Source organism: Crotalus tigris, unplaced genomic scaffold (genome assembly GCF_016545835.1).
Source record: "Crotalus tigris isolate CLP2741 ecotype Arizona unplaced genomic scaffold, ASM1654583v1 scf7180000018919.839542, whole genome shotgun sequence".
NCBI classification, from domain to species: Eukaryota; Metazoa; Chordata; class Lepidosauria; order Squamata; family Viperidae; genus Crotalus; species Crotalus tigris.
Window position 1 is genome coordinate 307,651 of NW_024097273.1, and position 22,350 is coordinate 330,000.

The window sequence follows — 22,350 nt, forward strand, 5'->3', positions numbered from 1 at the left end:
AATCGGAAGGCTTTCGGAATTCGACGTCTCACATCCAGAGCGGTGGGAGTCCTACGTATCCAGAATGGAGAACTACTTCAAGGCAAACCAAGTGAGGGAAGATAGCTTGAAGGCGGCCACCCTGCTTTGCGTTTGCGGCCCAGACGCCTTCGAAATCGCAGAAAACCTTGCAGCACCTGTCCCAGTAGAGTCTGTAAGCTACGCAGACCTGAAGAAGCTGCTGAAGGAGCACTTCCACCCCACGGTGTCCGTTATCTCATGGCGCCACCCCTTCGAACAGAGGGATCAACGGTCCGGTGAGTCAGCCAAGGAATACATCGCCGCGTTACGGAAGGCCGCCAAGCCCTGCGAGTTCAAGGACCTCGAGGAACGACTGAGGGACCGATTCGTGTGCGGGTTAAGGCATCGCGAGCGACAACAGAGACTTTTCGCAAAGGAAGAATTATCCTTCCAAGACGCCTTAAGGGAAGTCACCGCAGAAGAAGCAGCAGGCGGCGCCGTCAAAAACATGCGGCCGATCAGAAACAGTGCAGAAGGTGCGTCCGTGCACCAGGAAGACGTTTGACGAAACTCCGAGGAGGATCCGGACGAGGAAGTCGACCGTCTACACCCCGCGAAGGAAGAGAACCAGAAGGGAAGCTCTTCGGCTCCGCTCAAGTGCATCGGCTGTGGAGGTCGCCACAGGAGAACCGACTGCAAGTTCCGCTCCGCTACCTGCCGGGCACGCGGTAAACAAGGGCACATTGCAGCTGTGTGCCTGGGCCGACGAAAGGCACAACCCCAAGAAGAACGCCTGAAGGGTACCAGATTCCCCAGCCAGAATAGGGTAGGTTTTTGCGCTTCGCGAAGAAGCATCTGTAGAACAGGCACACACAAGCCCATGAAGAAAAAGCTGTCACTCAACGTGAAGCTACAAGGGGTTCCATTATCTATGGAACTAGACACAGGGTCTGCCCTGTCCATCATTTCATTGCATACATTTAGGAAGATTTGTTCCAGAAGTGGGTCTAAGGCCAAGTTAAGGCCTTCTGATATTGTATTAACAGATTTTCAGAACTCAAGAGTGTGTGTTAAGGGGGAGGCCACCCTTAACGTGCAATACAAGAGTTTTGAAGGTCCACTAGACTTATTAGTAGTAGGGGGTGAACGAACGAGTCTCATAGGACTCGATTGGTTTGAGGCCCTGGGGATACACGTCACAGGACTCAACAGCTTACAAACACTCGACCTACAGGAAGTCTGCAAAGAATTTGCAGATGTTTTCAGCCCCCAGCTGGGCACATTCAAAGGACCACCTGTGTCCTTAAAGCTAGACCCCACTGTCACTCCCATTAGGATTAAAGCAAGAAGGGTCCCTTTTGCTTTAAAAAGTAAGATTGACACTGAACTAGACAAACTAATCCAACAGGGAATCCTAGAACCTGTTGATTCCAGCCCGTGGGAGACCCCCATTGTCACGCCTCTAAAGGCAAATGGGGACATTCGCATTTGTGCTGATTACAAATGCACACTCAATAAGGCATTGCAGCAACATGCCTATCCTGTTCCTGTGGTCAGTCACATCCTGGCCTCTCTCAAGGGGGGGCGTGTTTTTGCAAAGCTTGACCTAGCTCAAGCATATCAACAGCTGCCTGTTGATGATGATGCTGCCATAGCTCAGACCATTGTGACCCACAGGGGAGCCTTTAAAGTAAAAAGGCTACAGTTTGGAGTAAATGTCGCTCCTGGGATTTTCCAAAGCGTAATGGAAAACACACTACGAGGTATACCAGGGGTCTGCCCCTACTTTGACGATGTCTTGATTGCAGGAGACTCCACACACATTCTAGCTGAAAGGCTTAGGGCTGTCCTGTTAAGATTCAGGAAATCAGGCCTCAAGCTCAGAAAAGACAAATGCCAGATTGGGGTGCCTTCTACTGAATTTCTGGGATTCAAAATTGATGCTGCTGGGATTCATCCTGCTGAATCCAAACTAACTGCTATTTTAGATGCACCCAGGCCAAAGTCTAAGGCCGAACTTCAGGCCTTCCTAGGCCTCCTGAATTTCTACAATTCTTTTCTTCCACATAAAGCTAGTGTAGCTGAGCCTCTTCACAGGCTACTAGACAAACAGCTGTGTGGCTGTGGTCACAAGCACATGAGGCTTGCTTTAAAGAAGTCAAGGCCTTGCTCACTTCTAACAGTGTTCTTGCACATTTCAACGAGTCTCTCCCTGTGTGCATCGCTTGTGATGCGTCCCCCTACGGGGTTGGAGCTGTCCTGAGTCACCTCAGGTCTGATGGAACTCAGGTTCCTATTGCATACTACTCCAGAACACTGTCTTCTGCCGAGCGCAACTACGCTCAGATAGACAGGGAGGCTCTGGCTGTTGTTGCTGGAATTAAAAAATTCCACGATTTTCTATATGGCAGGCATTTCACGGTCTTCACTGACCATAAGCCTCTGCTGGGACTGTTTACCACACGTAAGCAGACTCCCCACATCATTTCCCCTAGAATGCTTAGGTGGTCTATTTTCTTGTCTGCATATGATTTTTCATTACTCCACAAGCCTGGGAAAGAAATGGGCCATGCTGATGGCCTCAGTAGGTTGCCTCTGCCAGTAGTAGAAGCTGACCCCGCGCCAGCTGTCAACATTCTATCAATCCAAGCCTTGCCCGAGCTCCCTCTTAGTGCCAGGGATGTTACCGCTGAAACAGGTACAGATCACACACTTTCACGTGTCCGCTCCTGGGTCCTGTCCGGGTGGCCTGAGCACTGCCCTAGTCCTGAGTTTCAGAGTTTCTGGTCCAAAAGAAACGAACTGTCCCTTTCTCAGGGTTGTCTGCTTTGGGGAAACAGAGTTGTCATTCCCACCTCAATGAGGACTAGGGTCTTAGAATCCCTCCACGAGGGTCATCCTGGCATTGTTCGTATGAAGGCTCTTGCACGAAGCCACTTGTGGTGGCCTGGTTTAGATAAAGATATTGAGGCTAAGGTACACGCATGCCACCTGTGCCAACGATCTCGCCCAGAGATGCCCCAAGCTCCTGTGCATAGATGGGAGGAAACACAGTCCCCATGGTCTAGGGTGCACATTGACTACGCTGGGCCCTTTCAGGGCCAGTTCTTCTTGGTCCTTGTTGACAGCCATTCAAAATGGCTTGAGGTTGTGCCTGTCTCATCCACCACCACTGCAAAGACTATTCAGGTACTGAGGGGGATTTTTGCTGCACACGGGCTGCCAGATGTCATTGTGTCCGACAACGGCCCTCAATTCACCTCCTCCGAATTCCAAGCTTTCTTACAGGCAAACCTGATTCGTCATGCCACATCTGCACCTTTTCACCCGTCCACCAACGGTATGGCTGAACGCATGGTGCGCATCGCAAAGGACGCCTTGAAGAGACTCACCTACGGGGACTGGCATCACAGGTTGGCTGACTTTCTCCTTTCTTATCGCACCACACCGTCCACTTCTACAGGGAGAAGTCCAGCTGAACTTCGTTGGGGGCGCCAACTTACTACTAGACTTGACCGGTTGCATCCGGACAGACTGCCTTCATCTACCTCACATCCTAGGGCACCTAGACAACTACTTGTGGGTGCCCCGGTTTGGGCTCGCAATTACGGGCCTGGTCATACATGGGTCCCCGCTTCTGTGTCCAGGATCACAGGTCCTCTCTCCTACGAGGTTGCCCTGGACAACGGTCGTGTCCTGCGTCGGCACATCGACCAACTTCGCTCTAGGCGAGACTTTTCTGCTGAGACTCCTGGGTCTTTTCCAGGGGGGGAGGGGGACCCTTTGGAGCAAAGGGAAGGGCAAGAGCTACTGCCCATCTCCACTGAGGGAGCCACAAACGGCTCGTCCCAAGGTTCTGCAATTGCTCCGAAAAGAAAGTCATGGAGCTTACCCACACAACAGGCACTCACGCCTACTCCAGCCAGGGAGTCACCCCGGGGGCATACTCACTTTCCACACACATCACACAGCACTCCAGCAACGGAGGATACCCGGGGGCATCCCAACAAATCATTCCCCGCAAGAGAGCTGGCACACAATTCCCAAGGTTGGCCTGACCTTACCCCAAATCCTACAGGGGGTCAAACATACACAGAGCTAGTCGAGGAACCAAGTCCCGACTACAACAACCCTAGCACAAATCAGGGAACACCTGAGTTTTGGGAAAGTACAGAAACCCACACGAGCCCGAACACAGAATGGGGTTCAGGGAATGGACAGCCTCCTGACAGGTCTTGGACTGACCTAGGAGGTTCTACAGAGACGCCCAGCAGCGGCTATCACTTCAAGGGGCCTGAGGGTCTACAGCTAGGTAGGTCAACCAGGTCACAAAGTAACAGAAGCCCTGGCCTGACGAGCCCGGTGGGCAAGCAAGCAGGCCAGGCATCGGGGCACAGTCCTTGGAAGACACCAGGGCACAATAGAGAGAACAGGCTCACGCCTCCCTCCAGTCAGGGGACTTATGCCAGTAATCCAGAGCTAAGAAGGTCACAGAGAGCAAAGAAATCTCCCAAGTACCTAGAAGACTACATAACATTGCTGGCAAAGCAAAAGCCAGTAAACAGTGGGAACATTGGGGAGCAAAATGTCGTATAAAATAAATGTTGTATGTTGGTAGTAGTTTTAGCCCGGGGGAAAGGGGTGTTATGTCCCGAGCCTTTGCAAACGGCTCAGGCGTTTACAGGCAGTCCCGGGCAGGTGCAAAGCTGCCCGGGACCAGACAGGCTGTCGCCAGCGCCGTGCGCATGCGCGGGTGCTGGCGCGGGAAAAGTAACCCATTTCCCCGGGAGTTGCCTATATAAGAGGCTGCGAGGCGTTTGGGCGAGGCTGAAGCCATCTTCCTGTAAGCTGAACACTGAATAAATGAAACTGAGAACTCCAGCTGCTTCTCGTGTCTGTTTTCCCGCCACGGACTCAACAGTGATGGTGCTGCTCGGCTTGTGGCACTGCTCGGCTTGTGATTGGTTGTGTGGTCATGCACTGAGTGCTTACTGCGGGTGGCAACCATTATGGTTTATTACACAACTGACGTGTGTGGGTGTGTGTACAGTGATTGACTACATGCGAAAGGTAAATAATTTCTTTATTTTAAAAAATTGGTGAATTGAAAATCTTTTTTTTTAATTTTTAGTGTAAAATTTACTTTGAACCTTTGTCTTAAATACAATAAATTAAAGTTAAGAACTAAATATATAATTTTTTAAATAAAAAATTAACAAGATGTGAGTTCCGGCACCTTTTTTCTTACAAAAAAAACAGTGAACATACATTTGTGCTCACTACAAACTCATGGGCACAATCTGAGAATTCAGAGTGAATACCCAACTCAAAGGCCAAATGAATCCTTCATTCCTGTCCACACCCAAGATGGTTGCGTGTCTTTTATAAAAATATTAACTGTGTGGTAAATTTGCTAATTAGCCTTTTGAGCAAAAACATCGAATAGCAGCCATTCCAATTTAAACAGTCACATTCTCTACTGCCATTTAGCTAGGAGAAAAAAAAATTCTGAGGAAAGCAAACTCATAGAACACATAAACACGGACTTCCACAAGAATTAAAGCTGGGCAGAAGTAGCTTCTTGATAATCTCCATTCTAGATGTCCCCATGAAAAAGGGAGGAGATTTTATTAAATTTATAAATAAAAGTAATGATTAATTTCCTAGTACTGAGCAACAGCATAAAATAGCTTCTTTTTTGCTAAGTGTTTACAGGTTGCTTCATTTCTACAATCATTATATTTGTATCTACAATGATATCTACAAATATTAGCAATCCTGTTGCATTCTACATTCAGATTTCAGAAAGTGGTTCGAAAAGACATTAGAAAGTGGTCTTTTGTTTCAGGGTAGAGGCAAAAAGTTTTTTAAAAAATAAAGGAAGAGTAGGCACTGTTTTTTTTTAAAAAAAGAATTCCATTTTTTTAAAAAAAGCAAGTCTTTGGGGACATTTCATCTTACCTCTATTAAAACAATGCTTCAAGTCCTTCTTTTTTTATTCCCTTATCAAAAGAAAATATTTATAGAAGGCATGGATGTAGGGGGCAGATGCGTTAAAGACCCAGTTTTCCACATCACCCATAACAGATTTCTATGGCAACAGCACACACTGAGAAAAAGGTAGAATATTGCAAATATAGGTCATGGTATCAATGACAATTAAGATACACTGGTGGTCTCAGTGCAATGTTTAGGATTAATTCAACAGCATGAAAAGACTCTCATTTCATGGGATAAGAACCAATTTTTTAAAAAAATAAGTCAGAAAGGTATAAAAAAGAACTTGATGGTCAAATCTACTGAAAAGGAACAGTCATGTAAGGATGATTAACTGTTGCAGACATCAAAGCTTATGATAATATAGTCAGATGCTATAAGCAAAAAAGCTTTAAACGTTGTTGCTATTAGTCTTACTGGATGTGTGCACTATATTTTATGCAATCATAACAATAAGGTTCACAAAATTTAGGGAGGCGGAGGAGAAGGATTTACATCTTCATCAATCTAGAATCTTCTGTCATCATTCACATAGCTGGGTTAACCAGTGAATCTCTGCTGACCTATGTTTTTCATCTATTATACCATAAAGCCCATTTTCAAAATAGTGTGTGCTCATAAGCATTCTATACCTCAACTAGATGGTCTCCTGTCATCACCTGTTTGCTCTTGCTATTTCCTTGAATGCATGATTGTCTGAGGTTTGCTTCTGAGTTATAGCCAAAATTATATCGAAACCACACTGACAAGGCATATAGTTACTGCAAGTGTAGTCTATTTATAGTCCTGGGTTTCATGAACCACCCAAACACCCTTCCGTTTTAGATCTCCAGAATATCTATTACCTTTATTGCTTAAAATCAGCCACAAGGATTAATCTATCTGAAGGCATGAAATGCATAACTGTAGCAGAACAGGCTTAATAGGATTTTAAAAATATCTCCCCAAAATAAATAAAAGATTCCCATCTCACTTCCTTATGTGAGGCATTTGATCTTTTCAAAAATGTTCAGTTTAGCCCGCAACCAGCAAATTTTTCTTATTTTGTTATAGGGAATATGTGTACTCAAAGTCTACTTACAATCACATAACTGCTTCAAATAATTTCTAAGATATATCTCAACCAGAGCCAAGTCCTCAGATTTTTGTTTGTTTGTTTGTTTTTGGAAAGTGCAGAGAATGGGGGACTTTCAAAATCCCTGCATATTCACACATAGGGCAGAAAAAGAATGCAAAACATCTCTTTGTTACAGCTAAGATTGCTGGGGGAATTCCAAATGAAATGTTTACATTGATTTATTAAAATGATACACTGACTATTTTACCTAATTTCAGCCTTTAACTGTACTTTAGTTTTATTAGGTTTCTTTGTATTATATTTTGAAAAATGTCCGTGCCTCAAAACCTCAATAAAATAAACCTGTTTAATATAAACATGGTACTTTCAGTTCAAAATGTGTGAATGCAAGTTCAAAACCCCAAAAAGTTAAGTCAACTGTGGATCTGTGGGTTTCGTAGATGTATTTGGTAGATAATAATAATAATAAAGTTGGAAGTGACCTTGGAGGTCATCAAGTCCAACCCCCTGCTCAGGCAGGTAACCCTATACCATTTCAGACAAATGGCTGTCCAGTCTCTTCTTAAAAACTTCCAGTGTTGGAGCATTCAACGCTTCTGGAGGCAGGTTGTTCCACTGTTTAATTGTTCTAACTGTCAGGAAGTTTCTCCTTAGTTCTAGGTTGCTTCTCTCCTTGATTAGTTTCCATCCGTTGCTTCTTATCCTGCCTTCAGGCACTTTGGAAAACAGCTTGACTCCCTCTTCTCTGTGGCAGCCCCTGAGATATTGGAACACTGCTATCATGTTTCCCGCTCGTCCTTCTTTTCATTAAACTAGACATACCCAATTCCATCAACCTTTCCTTATGTTTTAACCTCCAGTCCCCTAATCATCTTTGTTGCTCTTCTCTGTACTCTTTCTAGAGTCTCAACAACTTTTTTACATCGTGGTGACCAAAACTGGATGCAGTATTCCAAGTGTGGCCTTACCAAGGCATTGTAGAGTGGTATTAATACTTTGCGTGATCTTGATGCTATCCCTCTGTTAATGCAGTCTAGCACTGTGTTGGCTTTTTTGGCAGCTGCAGCACACTGCTGGCTCATATTTAAATGATTGCCCACTAGGATTCCGAGATCCCTCTCACAGTTACTACTATTGAGCAAGGTACCCCCTATATTATACCTATACATTTGGTTTTTCTTGTCTAAATGTAGAACCTTACTTTTTTCACCGTTGAATTACATTTTGTTAGATAGCGCCCTGTGTTCAAGTCATCATGTTAAAGGAAATGCTGGCTAGTTGAATCTAGATCTGATCCAACAAGATTATTCCTAGCTGGCCCCTTTATTTTGGGGCTGTTTATCAGACCAATAGTGTTTCTTGGAGATGTTTTTGTTGTACAATTCCCTAAACAGTAGCCGTAGCCCAAATCATGCATGATCTAGAGGAGTTGACCATTATTCTTCTCCCTCCTGTGCCCTAAAAGGCTAAACAGATAAATAAAGAGAAGTGAGTGCACCTTCTCAAAACGATAGGTAAGCTGTTCACAATTAAAAAAGAGAGCTTATTTTTCACGTTCAGTAAATAAGCATTCTTCAGAGCAAAAATTAAAGAAAGTGGCACTAATTCTAAAAAGAAATTCAGTTAACAAAACTAAAATATGCTTAATAGTAAATCTTAAAAATCTACTGAGTGGATTCATAGATTAAGCCTTGGTAAGCTCGTATCACATCTCTTATGCCCTGAATTTTGGTTTACATGACTAGGTCAGGTTTACATATAAACCCAAACCAAAGTTAAACAAATTATATTATGGTTTCATGTGCATCATATAAACAACTCTTTTTCACACTTGGCAACTTTAAGATGTGTGGAGTTCAACTTCTAGAATTCCCCAACAAATATGAAAAACACTAGTATAAATCTATTGATGGGGTCTGGATAGATACAGTTTCATTGTGTTCCAAGTCGAGTGAATGGGGGTGGTAAGAAATGGCATGGATAAGAGGAAAAAGTTGTATCTTATCTATAATTAATGCTCAAACAAAGATTTCCCAACATTAGTAACAAGAGAGATATATTGGAATGAATTCCTACATTTTCTTCAGTTTCAAAAGGTCTCAGGTCCTCACAAACCAATGCACAAACTCAAAGGAAGCACAAGGAAATAAGAATTAGTTGTAAAACCACTTTCTGCCATCTTATGATTTCAGTTCTGGCTGCACTTCTTAAGCAAATCACTCATGGCCATTAAACCCAATGTTACATGGCCTCAATTTGTGACTTCCTATCAGCTTCCTCATTGACTTTGCTTGTCAGAAGCTGGCTGTGACGCTCACAAATGATGATCACATGACCATAGGACAGGTAACCCATCATAAAAGTGCATTGATTGCCAAGTGCCCAAATCCCAATCACCTGATTGCAGAGATGCTGCAATGGCCACAACTTTGAGGACCAGTCATAAATCTCCTTTTTCAGCACCATGATAACTTTGAACAGTCTTTGAATAAGTGGTCAGTAAGCGACGATTACCTGTACACCTTTTACTAAAAGGGGATAGGTATGTTATGGGTAAATATACATGCTTCAGAGACAGCATAATTCATTGAAATGAATTATATCTCATTGAGAGATTTCAATAGGTTTCTACAATGTCATGCTTAACTTGTCTATTCCGATGCATTAGGAATTAAATCTGCCAGCCAAGATATGGTCAGAAATGTATTAAATATACAAATCTAACATATCAAGGGCTGGTAAAATAGATTTTCCCTAAATCTGCTATCGATTCCCACATTGTCTTCATTAGAAATGAGAGGGAATGCAATCCTATTTTGTTAAGTGACCTTTTCTTCCCAAAACACATCAACACACTCAGATTTTAAAAGAATGGGCTAAAGAAATATGTAGAGAAATTAGGAATGTTATTCAGACTTCTTAAGAGGAAAATGATGCAATGAAATGAAATTAATCATCTTTGGAAAACTAAGAAATGGAAAGAAACATACTTCATCTCCCATGCAAAGCACAATTGTTTAACTCATTTGAATTTACTTGAATACAAATGTGCTTATCACTACAATCATATCATGTCAACTTTTGGCAGGTACCAATGACTATCATGGAACCTATTCCCAAGTAAAGCCTATACTATCTTGCAGCTTTATAGTCTAAAATTAGAGATAGCCCAGCCTTATTCTGTCCCATATTCTGTATTAAGCCAGCTGCACAAAATGATCAGGTCGATCAGGTTTTTTTTTTTAAATAAAATAAAATAAAATATGGCTTTCATAAATCAGGCAGCATTTTTTTTGCATTTTTTTTAAACAGGAGTACTTCAAAATGTTGATGGAAAGCAGCATCTTATAGGAAGCAATCTCTTCTCCTGTTTTCATGCACAAATCTTCCTTCCTAAATTGAAATCTGTGTCACACATGCACGTAGTCTAAGTACCATTTTTCTTGCTTTATAATTATTTCTTATTTATATGTAAATATAGGCTAAATTATTCACTGGTTATAACACATAGGACTCACTGTCTTGTTTTTTTAAATATGTACAAATATGCAATATTTGTGTGTGTGTGTGTGTGTTTGTGTGTTTATGTACTGCATGCATGTGTATATACAGTATGTGTGTTTATGTCTATATACATAAACACAATATAAACACATATAGATGAGTGTGTGTGTGTGTGAGAGAGAGAGACAGGCAGGCAGATGGGCAGACAGACAGATAGAGGAGTTTTTGAGATTATGTATCAACCACACAGCCAAAACTCCCAAGACCATAAATAACATATAAAGACTTGCTATGGCTTCCAAAGATGCAGAGTTGTTGCCAAATTGTCATTTTCAACATCCAAAGAAAATTATTGTGTGCATAATTGGAGATCAGTCACATGATCTATGTTTAGTTTAAATTAACTGTAAATGTAAATGAAATTTTGTTCATATCATGGCCCCAGCTACCATGTTTTAGAATGTAGCCAGAAGCCTGCCAAAGTCACATTCACTTCTCATTCCAAGAAAAGATGGGTACCTTAGTTATGCACTAACATTTGAACAATTCATTGACTTCTTCATGCTCTGTGACTTGTTTTCCTGCAGGCATTTCATTACCAGGCTAAATGAGACTAGAGTGCATGAGACTAGAGTTTGCTGGCAGAAAGCACGTACTGATGGTGTTACCTTGCCTGATAATGAAATGTTGTCGGGGAGACAATCCAGTTCAAAGAAAATCAAGAAATCAACAGTACTGGGACAATTTATGCCTGAATGGGCGATTTATTTATCATAAACAAACCTCTCATCTCAGTAAGCTACATAGCATCTTTGTATAGAAAGTCAGGATTCCCAACATAAAAAAAGGAGAAAATGAACTGAAGCTAATAGTTATAATGACCGAGTTTGTAAATGAGGCAGAGTTTGAATTAAAGATTTCCTGGATCAGACCTCAAGTCACATTTTTAGCTATTGCACTCTAGACACTAATTTATTTCGGCTATTTATAATCTGTCTTCTCTGCCAAATGGCACTTGGAGCAGCACATAGCATTAAAATATTAAAAATATATAAACAGCCAGCTAGTCCTAAAGCACAGGTGTCAAACTCGCTACATCATGTGACGTGTCGCAACGTATCACAGCTTTTTTTGCATTGCCGGAGCTGGGGTGGGTACAGCCACCGCATAATGCAACCAGCCCACCGGTCGGCAGTTTGACACTCCTGTGATCTAAAGCAACTGTAAATACTTCAGCAGCAACTGGAAAGCCCAGCCACAATCCTGTGTCATCGCAAGAGACTTTTTCTTTTCCCACCTGCTGATGGGAAAAAAACAAGGAGGAAGCCAATCAATTTTCACTAAGACACACATTGTGTAAAATGGAGTCAAATGCTTAAAATCCCCAAATGTTTTCTCCTATCTCTCTCGAGCAAGGAACAGCATCCATACTAGAACTAAACGCAGACCGACAGTTATGCAGGTAATAGATGGGGAAATATACCTATTAAATTGAGGGGCACACTTTTAATGGCTAGGGGCTCACTTTTGGGCTGAAAAGGAAAGAGACAAATACAAATATGGGTAGGGCTGAATTTTTTTTTTTTTTTTTTTGTATCTTGTAGGCATCTGGGTTTTTTTAATTGATCTTCAACTGTGTTATGTCTATTTTAAGGTTTGCACTGAAACTTTAGAGAGTTGATTGGAAGGGTCTGCAGCACCTTGTGATTTGACAGAATGACAAAACCAACTTGAGACCAACAGGTCACCAACTTTAACCCTTTTGCACAGGTTTCCATCCCACAGAACTTGAAAAAGAGGGAGGGCTTATACAAAGATAAGATATTTCTATGGTCTGAAGAGAAACCAGAGTGTAATGCCACTACACTGCTTTCATCACACAAACAGACAACCCAGGTTGATTATCCCACCACCATCAAATTTTAGAATCATGACAACCATCATCAATCAAGGGACCATAGGTTGCCCATTCCAATTCTAAAATATATAGGTAGGAGCTGGTATCATTAAATACCTGCCACATGTGAAGAACCAATTGCCATATTTTGGAAATACCATTTCTGTTGCTTTTTCTCCTTATTGTTTCTGCTGTTTCAATTATCTTATCCAAGTAAACAATTTTTATAGTACATTCTGGTCCCAGAAGGAAAGGCAAAGCAACCTGGTGAATGCAGTAAGAATGAAATGAGGAGAGCATCTTTTCCAAGAATCTGTCAAAACCTGGAACTAATTCTGTACCACACTTGGAATTATATTCACAATAAGTTATACATTCAGTAATTTGCTATAAAGAATGGCTTAATAGCTTTGCAATTTTTTTTGAACATTTAAATTCAAAATGTATCAGCTGAGTATCCTAGATTCAGTTTCATTGGACTTTTACAAACTGAAGCTTTGATGTGGAGAAGAATTAGGAATGCAAAAAGTCAAAGTTCAGGATTGAACAGAGTTGTCAGTTTAACTGAGGAGCAGGCTACAGTTAAAGCTAGACACCAGAAAGAGCAGAAGCTGTGGCACCCACCATAGAAGATTAGATTGAGATACATGGTGACAAAGACTGTGAGTTACATAGATTAATAACTAAACAAAGAAGTATCTGAGTTCTTCTATAAATTATTGCCTTTTTTAACATCAAACAAATTCCTCTATGTCAGCAGGACAGGACTGAATCTACCAGTGGAACACCAAGAAATAATGAGCATGTTTAGCATTCCTGAGATTTGCAGAAACTTTCTTAGGAAAAATAAGGATAAGGAAACTTCATCTGCAAATCATTTCAGTTTGAACAAGCAACAGCAGATATGGAATTGGGGGAGCAAAAACACAGACAATTGGAGGACTGAGGGTGAACTGCCTAACTTGAGTGGCTGTCTGGAACCTTATGTAACAGAGCTGTTGTAGTGCGTAGAGCTATATGCAACATTTTTGCAGACACTATTTGTCGAACTCTAACAGAAAGACTTTTGTCCCCCCCCCCCAATGGAGGCAAAACATTTGTAGCCAAATCGCCAAGCTCGGAGATCAAACCAACAGTCCAACTACCAAACCTAATCTCTTATTTATTGAGATTTCCCCAAAGATAGTTGCAAGGGGAAAGAAGCCTTATAAGATTATTGGCCATTATTTGACTATAGAACCAACCTGGTATATCTTGGATTACAGTTCCTGAAATTATGATCATGATGACTTTTGCTGACTCAAAATTATACATGCATAGTTCATTACATCTGCAGGCTTCCAACTAAGGAATGGCTTGTTGTATACTGAATTAGTATTTTCTAGTTACTAGAATTAGTAAATTATTTTCATGAATGCTGTCTCATTTCTACATGTCTTTCATGAATGCTGCTCATTTCCACATGTCTTTCATATTCTGTATCTAAACTCTGGTTAGGAGTTACGTTTAATTTGATGAGATTCTTTATCTTTGCTTATCAAGAAGATGTACCCATGATTTTTTTTCAAAGTTCTACAAACACATAAGCAAATTCCTTGCCTTTGAAAAGGAAAACTTATTCTTTGCAATAATTTGCACCCAGCTGTTCTCCTAAACAAGATTGTTAACAGCAGTTTGCATTCTCACCTGCAAAGTTTAAGAATGTGCATTAGTCTATGGATACAAAGCTCTAGCCAACATACTCATTTTACATCTGCTTCCTATCATACCAACTTTCTACACTTGCAGGAACAAAATTGGGGGCAGTTTGAAGCCTTCCCAATGGAAAGAAAATATTATGCACAGATTATTATCTTAAGTCAGGGTGAGTTTCAGAAAACAAAGAAAACAAGCAAAAAACATTCACCATTCAGCAGATGAAGCTTGGAAGATGGGGAGACGGAATGTAAACCTACTTTCTTCACCTACAAAGTTTTCCCCTGTCTTGAGAACTCACTTTCTTCTGCATGGTAGCTTCTAAGAAATATTGTTTCACTATTTGGATGCTGATTAACTAGGCTTCAAATGAGTGTATCTCTGATTTACTGCAAGCTCATACTCTATTACGCAAAGAAAATGTGTGGGAGTTCCAAGCAGTATTTAATTTGAGGGTAACCCCCACCAGAACCCTAGAAGCATCTTAATAGGAATCAGCCTTCCTGATGATGAACAATGGATAAATAAAACTTGTTTGCTAAGTTGAAGAATATTCTTTCTTATTACTATTATTATTAAAGGAATCAGCCACTCCTTCCTCCAACACAGAGAACAGAGGGATCCTTTGGCATTTGGAACAAGATGTTTCCCCAAAACACCACAAAAATAAACTAAAGTTTTTGTTATTGTTGTTGCCGCCACTGCTATTGCTGATTGGTTGGTTGGTTGGTTGGTTTTGGCTGTACAGATTTGAAGCAGGACACAATATTTCACTGGCAGAAATTTCCTGGGATTTGAAATGTTGACCCTGGTTCAGGGCAGGATAGTAGAAAATTTTGTAGAGCTATTTAAAAAATAGTGAGTGCAGAAGAACATCAATAGCAGCCACAGACGTTGAAAAACACATCGGGAACCCTTCAAATATCAGCCGCAAGCTGCAGTGAGAAGAAGGGAGGACATAGCAAGATTATTGGTGGGGCAATATTGGAAGAAAAATTTATTGCCTACTTTGGAAGAATGGATACTTAAAGTGTCTAATTTAGCAGATATGGCGAAGATCTCCGCCTATTTGAAGGACCATTCACAAGGAAGATATATTATGGTTTGGAGAAGATGGATTGATTATATTCAGAAGAAATATGAAATTGAAAAGTATTATCTTGCTTTTGAGTAGATTTTAGATAATTATTAATAGCTTTAATTATATTATTATTTTTGACTTAATTTGTTAATATTTGTATTGATAAGGAATTAAAGTGTCTTATGGTTTTGATTGATAGTATAGTTGGTTTATGTTAGTTGGATTATATTTGTTTATTCTTTTGTTTTACCCTGTTATCAGCTCTGGGAAGTGGGGGGAGGGGGGAAGGGGTGGGGGGGTTTATATTGTAATAAATTTATAAAACTTTTAATAAAAAAAGAAGAAGGGAGGACATCAAGCTAGATTGCACCCACTTGGTTCATTTGTCTCAGATTTTCCATCCCATGAAGACTGAAAAGCCTTTGTAGCTGAACAGGATCTTTCTCAATACAACAGAATAAATAACAAAAACAAGGGTCGAAAACTAAATACTAAAGAGCAGATAAGGAACCATAAACCAAGTTGTGAGGAAACATTTGGTCACAAATGTGTCTTCCACTATCCCTGCCGTTAGATCTGTATAAGATTGGCTAAGACATCTAAATGCAGATGTTGACAAGCTCTCCTTTTCTAATCTGTAAATTATGCATAAAGATTTTTTTTTACCAGATCAAATTATTCTTCAGTTTAGTTTAGTTTGCCAACTGTCTAGCAGCAATTTGCATGTCTTCTGGTGGAAGCCTTTGCCAGAGCCCTTGATACTCATTATTATTATTTTTTTAAAAAGCTGTAGATGCTAGGACTTGAACCTTGAACTCTATGGAAGCACAGCATGGCTTCTGTCCTGAGATATGGTCCATCTCTATTATTATCGTTAGATACATGCTGGAATATTTTGTGTGACCTCTTAATCCCAATCTGTCTGCTACAAAGGACAGATCAGTTGCGCAGCTTGAAGATACAGTCTTTGTCTCTCCTTCTCTCACACACACATATACTCTCTTAATTGTTGAAAGCAAGACACAAGCTCACATTCCAGTTTTGTTCTCCATTCTATTGCTATGCAGACCTGCTGACCAATTTGCTGGAAAACAGTGCATTGGTTTTAAAGTCTTGCTTGAATTAATTTTAACTTTCCCCAAATCTCACTTAAGATAATGGTAATGACCATTTTATACCAAAGGATAAAAACTCTTTTCATCCAAAGTAGCCCTACTTCTCCGTGATCTGTTAAAGGAGACAAAATTAGGAACTCAGGTTTTCATCAGTTATCTTTAAATAATCTCAATGTTATGTACATGGTGGAATCAAATTACACTCTGGGCTCAAAAGTTGCTCTTCATTTCCTTTTTTAAATAAAGGAAATGGAAAATGAAAATTGATCTGCCCCCCCTAGCATAACTCAGCAGCTAGCAGCTGAAAGAATTCAGAAATATATATAGTTTCCTTATAATGCAAGCAAAATCTGAAGTTAAATCAAGTGAAATTTGGAACATGTCATATTGCTCTAATGAGCTGCTTAATCCCACATCTCTTTTCTCCTGCTATGTATTCAGTGATATGTCCTAAAATGACTCTTCTTCACTGATAGATTGCAGCTCATAATCATGGGCACCTTTACTCTCAAGTAGCTACTGGGAGTTTGTAAGCAACTCACATCTAAAGATAACCCACAATCTTTGCTTCGTATAGATTTCAGCAAGGAAAATTTCTATCTAAACAATCAGTACTGAAAACTGCAGGGGGAAATGAAATTAGGATAGTGAGGTCAAGAAAGAAGAATAACACATTCTTCTTAAAAATCTCAGTCATGTCCTTAGATGGGAGAAAGAAAGAAAGAAAGAAAGAAAGAAAGAAAGAAAGAAAGAAAGAAAGAAAGAAAGAAAGAAAGAAAGAAAGAAAGAAGACCAATTATTCAATAACAGTCTGTTTTATGAGAGATCCCAAGAACTCTCAGCTAAACTGGAAAGTTGGAAAAAACATCCTGAAAGAAAGGAAGAGTAAACCACTCCCATATTGTAGCAAGAAAACAATATGGATTATGCCCTCACCAAGCATCAAGCTCAGCTCAAGAGCAATTTACTACTACAGCTAAGTCTCAGCTTTATCTACCATCTCTTAATTGCAATTTCCTTTGCTTGTTGCTGCTTTTTTTTTTTCAATCAGTTAACAGATGCATTTCAATGACTTTCCCAACCTACTATGAAGATCTTTTTGTTCCATTACTAATTGTATACTTTTAAGGTAAGGAACGTAGGATGGCACCACCTGTTAATTTCTCCCCAAATTTAGTTGGATGCCAATAATTAATTATTATGTCACAACATTTCAACATGGATTGATAGGAATTAAGATGCAATCCATATAGATGGCACACTTAAGATTTAAATATATGCAAGTGCTGGACACCACAATTAGCTACATTTCCATACTCATCACAAAGTGTGAGTCATACATTCAGGAACAAGGTCATTTATGTAGTAGTCTGGATCTCCTTGGCCTTTGCAATTACATATTGCTGGGTTCCTTCTCTCCTTACACAAGTTATTTCCTTTTTATCACCATTGCTGTTTTTTTTTTTTTTTAATTTTCATTCAGTTTGATGTTTTCTTCATAGGGAAATTCAACAGGGAATATTTTTTAAAAAGTTATTGTAAACAGAATGGCTATAGAATGAGCAGGACAACAAAACAAAGCAACATAAAAAATATTAAAAAATATGGTTGTCATTTTTTAAGAAAATGTGTATAACTGTACACACTCAATCTTACATTATATTCGGCTTACCCAATGTGAATATATGAACTTCCAAAATTATTTCAGAATGTGCCCCATCAGCTGTCCTACAAATTCCATCACTAAAAGCTGATAGATCCACAGAGCACTAGGTTGTGGTCACTATTCTTTTCCATTTTTGTTTGTCAGACCACATCTAGAATACTGCATCCAGTTCTGGATTCTTGTTTATTAGACCACATCTAGAATACTGTATCCAGTTCTGGATTCTTGTTTATTAGACCACATCTAGAATATTGCATCCAGTTCTGGTTTCTTGTTTATCAGACCACATTTAGAATATTGCATCCAGTTTTGGATTCTTGTTTATCAGACCACATCTAGAATGTTGCATCCAGTTCTGGGCATGGCATTTTAGGAAGGACATTGAAAACTGGAATGCATCAATCTTCTCCAGAGAAGACTGGCCAAGATAAGAAAAGGGTCTAGAAACATGGAGGACAAATGGAGATATTGGGAATATTTATTCTGAAAAAGATGAGAAGGAAATATAATATCTGCCTTCTAGTATAAGAAGTGTCATCATGCAGAGGTTAGGATTACCAACAATTTCTGTTCTGTTCAATAATTGAAAAGATGTTTTGTGGATTGATGGTCCACAAAGCTAGATAGCCACCACCTGTCTGAGATATGGATTCTTGCATTGGGCACCTAGATGATCTCCAAGTTTACTTCTAAATCTTACATCCCAAGATTCTATGAAGATGTGATATCTGTCAAAGTCCTTTACCTGGAGGTGATTTTTCAGGAAAGAAGGAATATTTTCCACTCCTGCTGTTTTTGGGATTCTTACAAATTTCACATGTTACACTTTTGGTGATTGACTATAGGAATTTTAGAACTAAATGCATGTCCTTCCCACTATCTTGTGCTATCCACAAGAATACCAAATTCTCTACCTTGTGGTTAAAATGAAGTTCTTTTAAAATTGCAGTCTTATACTGGACTTTTTGGAAGTAAATCTCACTCAAATGCGTTTATCTCCAAGTATGTGTAGATGGGGTTTAGATACTAACATTCACACATTAAGTATTTCATATCATCAGGATTGTGTTTTATACTTCTGGCAATCTCTGCTCCAACTTTTCCTTCATTTATTTTAGGCCCTGTAATCTTTGTATTCATCCTTGAAAGTGTATGTCATCTATTTTTTTAATGAGTCCTGTCTTTGTTGTTGTTTTAATTCTGACAAAGTGAACTCTGGTCACAAAGTGTATGCTACAATAAATCTTTAAGTTTTTTTTTTGTAATTGCTGCAAAACCCCTTTCTTCCAGTCTGTTTTCATTAAGGATAATTTTAAGAAGTCTCAAAGGGGTAGGGAGACACATGGGTTTTTCACATCATGTTCCTGATTCAATCCTATAATTGAAACAGGAGATATATGTAAAGTCAATCTTCTGGTCCTCATGAATTTGAAAACAGAAGACACTCCCCTTCTCTCCCCCCCCCAAAAAAAACCTTTACAGAAATCTCCAACCATTCAATGAAATATAATTACCAGATTATGGCAAAGACAGAAACAAGAGCAAGAATTTCTTACCTGTAATCTTGTTCCCAAAAGTTTCATTTTTCTTTCCTCCTGCACACTTTTTCTGATTTTTTTTTTCTTTTTGACAAACTGAGGGTCTGGAGGACTTGGAAACCAAGAGGGTAGAGTAAGGCAAACAGACTGCCCAGGAGTCAGAATCCAGCAGTAAGCTCTGTATCTTGATCTTCCATATCTTTCCAAAAGAAGAGGAGGGAGGGGAAAAAAGGAAGGAGGAATGGGACAAAAAAGGCACATTAGTTCTCGAGGAAGATGGGAAGAGCAAAACCCAACCTACTATCTCATGTGCCTTGACCAGAGTAAATTTAAGGGGATTTCTTTCCGAAGAAACAATATCTGCATAGGCTTCGATACATCGCTAAAACCTGATGCTCAGTCTGATTCCCTTGAGTAGGAGAGGGGGAAAAAGGGGGACAAAAACCCCTAACCCCCACCGACCAACATCGTTCTGAGAAATTTACATCCCCGCTCTACCCGGGACTAATCCTCTTGCTGGAGCCTTCAGCAAGACCCTGTTTCGCCCGCGGAGTTGGCGGCGTCCTCGCCGATTCGCTTCGAAGCCTTTCGCCTCGACTCGCCGGTTTGCAGACCGCGGACAGAGCCCGACCGACTGGTCCGCCTAAAAAGGCATCCAAACCCAGGGCAAAGCCCCTTGGTCAAGAGGACCTGGGTGCCCTTGCTGGGCGTTTTTCTCCCCTTGGGTCTCTTTCTGTCTCGCGCACAGACTCGGCGTTTTTTTTTTTTTTTTTCCCCCTTTCCCTTCTTGCTCTTGCTCCGAATTAAGAGCTGGTCTTCGAAGAGCCCAACCTCCCCATTCCAAACAATCTGGCCAGGGGGAGGCTTAGACTATTTAAGCAACATCAAGCGGCATCTCTAGATGACAACAGCCCCTATATACTCTGCGCGCCCTTCCCAAAGTTCCCCACCAAAAGAAGCCACGTTTCCACCTTCGTGGGAGAGCGAACGCCCAGGAGGTGAGTGGGTCGAGAGGGTCTCCTTCTTTGCATGGGAGTTTGATTTGCAGGGCAGCGCGGCGGCGGCGGCGGCAGCAACTCTACTGGTTCGCTCTGCTCCGCCGCCGTTTCCCCCGCGCGCCCGCCGCGGCGTTTGCAGAGGCTTGCAGAAAAGGGGTGGAGAAGGCGCACAGGGGAGCGCGGGCGAGCTTTGCCATTTTCTTTCCCTCGGACCGGATTAGCCACTTCTCCTCCAATGGCAAAGTCCGGAGCTGCTGATTGGAAGCCATCCCATTAAAATAAAATAATAATAATAATCTGCTCTCTAAGAGTCTCAGCCGGCTAATCCCAGTTTTTTTGGGAAAGGCAAAACAGGCCGGGCTGCAAATGCTGGACCCATTGATCTGGGAACCACTGAATGCAATGTGGGCAGAATTTACTTTTGGAACCAAAACACCATCTGCAAGTCTGGCTGTGCCATTTATATTACTGGGTGACAATGCTCAGGAAGTTATATTCAGTGTGGAGGTAAAACAGCAACCGACTATAGTGCACATAGTTCAGAACCCTCATCTTTTAGTGTGTGTGTGTGGGGGAAACGTTGCAAATAATTACAATCTGATTTGTCAATGTCTCCAACAGAGCTGATCCAACACACACTGTAAATAGCAGAGACTGAATGCAGACCTTGCCTAAAGGGTGGAGACTTCAATGCTACAAAGGTTCCATTTGGACATCTAACATGACCAGAAAGACCACAGATAACTACTAGACCACAGGCAACTAACAAGATCTCATTTAAACTGGAGGAAAATAACTGGGATGGCAAGAGCTATACAATAGTAGCACAGTCTACCTAAGGTGGTTGTGGGCTTTCCATCTCTCCAGGTTTTTCAGAAAAGCAAGACAGCCACCATGCATGGTTTAATTGCAGAGGGTTGGATTAGAAGTTCCTTCTAGTGGCTTCCAACTGTACAGTTCTATGATTCCGTGGCTCACGTACAGCTGCTACCCAGCACTGGAAAATTCCATATTGAAAACTGAATACTTGAAGTATTGATTGCTGCATCTTATTTCAAAGCAGCTAAAGAATGTTTTGCATCTAGACTCCAGTTTTGCTTTATGAATCATACTTGAAAATTAACAATTAGTAATTGATTGAATTTCTGTAAGGTCTAAACAAAAGTTGCCTAAAATTGGTTGAAAATGTGCAGATCTCTCTGTTGGGATTAAACAGGATGCAAAGACCTGCTTTATTTAACAGTGTATCTGTGAACATATTTGTGGCTGTATCTGTGAAGCCAGTTTGGGGTAGTGGTTAAGACATTAGACTAAAAACCAAGAGACATTGAGTTCTAGTCCCACTTTATGCACAAAAACAGATGGATAGATGAGTTTCTCTAAGCCTAGGAAGGAAACAATGGCAAACCACTTCAGAAAAACCTTGCCAAGGAAATTGCAGGGAATTGCCTACGCAGTTTTCAAGAATTGGGCACAACTGAACAGAAGAAGGAGAAAAAAAATCTGTGAATAAACCAGTTAGCCAAATTCATACAGTATACTATATCATTAATATGTTTATAATCCATTATTTAATTTATTATTTATTCAGCTTAAATGCTGCCCATCTTGCTTGGAGACAACACTAGGTGACTTACAGTGAGTAATGACTGGGTTCAAATAGCACACTCTACCAAAGCATTCTACTAATTGCCAATGACCTATAAATTGAATGTAGTGAATGTAATGCTACCAAGACTTCCTCCCTTCCTTCTTCATAAATCCTTTCCCATGATCACCTA

The 22,350-nt window shown here is 40.7% G+C and overlaps 1 protein-coding gene across 3 annotated transcripts in view; it reads right to left on the reverse strand.

Moving 5' to 3' along the window:
• The window catches only part of CHRM2 (cholinergic receptor muscarinic 2), a 176,254-nt gene extending 155,272 nt beyond the window's left edge, over positions 1-20,982 (reverse strand). For 2 of the 3 annotated variants that reach the window (XM_039357409.1, XM_039357408.1), the window contains exons 1-2: positions 20,543-20,982; positions 19,590-19,770 (exon numbers count right to left, since the gene is read on the reverse strand). The gene's annotated coding sequence lies outside the window, so the exon portion shown is untranslated. Of the gene's footprint in view, positions 1-19,589; positions 19,771-20,069; positions 20,174-20,542 lie in introns of those variants that run through there. The other variant, XM_039357410.1, reaches the window with a different exon arrangement.
• Between the last annotated feature and the right edge of the window lie 1,368 nt (positions 20,983-22,350).